The sequence below is a fragment of the Ornithodoros turicata genome, chromosome 2 (genome assembly GCF_037126465.1).
Source record: "Ornithodoros turicata isolate Travis chromosome 2, ASM3712646v1, whole genome shotgun sequence".
Lineage (NCBI taxonomy): Eukaryota > Metazoa > Arthropoda > Arachnida > Ixodida > Argasidae > Ornithodoros > Ornithodoros turicata.
This window is the reverse complement of record NC_088202.1, coordinates 38,842,358-38,844,187: the sequence shown is the minus strand read 5'-3', so window position 1 is coordinate 38,844,187 and position 1,830 is coordinate 38,842,358. Positions and strand designations below refer to the sequence as shown.

Here is a 1,830-nt window from a genome sequence, read left to right as displayed (position 1 = left end):
TGCTGATTTGTCCTGCAACACAGGAACTTCAGAAACTGACACTGGAACGGCTTGTAAACCAGGGTAACGCCTCAAATTTGTTACTTGGGGTATACTATGTGAGGGACCTTATTTATCGGCATATGGATGCATGGGCTGCTTCAGGTGTTCCTCGTAAAAGGCTATTCAATGTTCGAACAATGTTACCGTAGAAAGAGACTATATATACAGGACCTAACTGGATGCCTATCATCACACAAAATGGATAGAGGACTGAATGGTAATATGTTGTTGTGCACTCCTTCTTATCAGCATCAGCTGAATGCAAAAACAAGAAAAATATGAATGAAGGAAGGAAGTCACTGAAAAGGTCAGCCAGCTGTGGGACTCGAACCCACATCTTCTGGATTATAGGTTCATTGAGTCCTTCTTGAGGCTTTGTGTGTTTCTCGTTTCTTCTATGTTCCAGCCTCAGAACGTCAATTTCCATCGTGAAGAAAAATATGTTCAGATGCTGCTTACTCTAAGACTTCTGCTATAGTTAAATTGCCGGCATATGTGCTGTGACCCTTATGCTGCACAAAATCTGTTTTTCGGACACAGTTCTGCAGCACAGGGCACCCATATGCAGTAAACATAGATAATGTAAGTTGCACAGTGTTGTGCAGTGATGTGTGCTCGTAATCCTCATATATATGCGGATTACGAGCACACATCGGAGCCGGAGTCAGTTATCATTCATATGGCAGGTCTTAGATAGAACTATATAGTATATTTTTTATGTAGAATGTTATTCGCAGTGTGGAATATCTGCGATAAGCACTTAAAAAAGTGTTTGTCTGTCTGTACGCGTGAAGCGCGCAATACCAGGCGTAACCGTATTGCCGGAGAAGCACCTCGAGTGTCGCTTTTTGTACGCTCCTTTCAATTCTCGCAGCTTTTTGCATGGAATTGGTTCTGAAGATTACGCTGGTACAAAGTCGTTTACCTTGCAGCGACAAAGTGGTCTGTTACGCCTATACAGCGTTCTGTGTTGACGTATACTATCCGGTATAACTAGTGGTATACGGCCGTAATAAGGGGAAATATAAGCATAAAGACTCTACGCATAAAATAGAAGTAAATGGCGTCGCGTCTCCGCCAGGAGCGGCCACAGTTCGGAAAAAACGAAAAGTGCGATAAAAGCGAATTCTACCTGACTTCACGCTTAATTTTTTTTTCTCGGCAACGAATGGACATAGAGACTTGAAACAAACGGCTTCGTCACCGAGAGCTTTCGGCCAACAACATATATTTCTTCAAGCCAAATCTGAGACCACGTCCGGACCGACCTGCCTGATCTTACGTGGAATCACCCTGGTATGCGTTATACGATGGTTTCATGGGTTCCATTTAGTTAACATGTTTCTGCATTCCAGTGATACCGAAGTAGAATCTGAAAAGTGCCCCCATAGCGCTGCTTGGAGGATACCTGTTCAGGGTAGTGCAGGAAAAATGGCATGTGATGGTTGTCTGCAAAGTGTGCAAGCCGAACGTTCAGCATCCTTGCTAACTCGCTTAATTCTTAATATTGAGCATGGCGGATTAAGCTCTCCAACACACGTATTTGTGGGGTTTCCTATAACGCTTGAAGAAGTTGCCCACAAGCTACTTCCAGACCTCATGCAACATCCGCAGCCGTTGAAAAACTTCTTGGGGTACCCAACTTTTGCCTTCCTCGCAAGTGGCATTTGTAATATCACTTCCTTTTTTTAGGCTTGTGCTTTCTCATGTGAGGAAGCACGTACCTTTCCAATGTGGAAAAGACCCTGATCACCTGGACATACTGGCGACGTTAGTGACCACGAAGTT

At 43.9% G+C, this 1,830-nt stretch overlaps 1 long non-coding RNA gene across 1 annotated transcript; it reads left to right on the top strand.

Annotated features, from left to right (window-relative positions):
• On the top strand, nucleotides 1-1,471 carry LOC135383375 (uncharacterized). Its single transcript, XR_010419837.1, has 3 exons — nucleotides 1-63; nucleotides 1,221-1,338; nucleotides 1,398-1,471. It is a non-coding gene; the product is annotated as an uncharacterized LOC135383375 (long non-coding RNA).
• The last annotated feature ends 359 nt before the right edge of the window (nucleotides 1,472-1,830 follow it).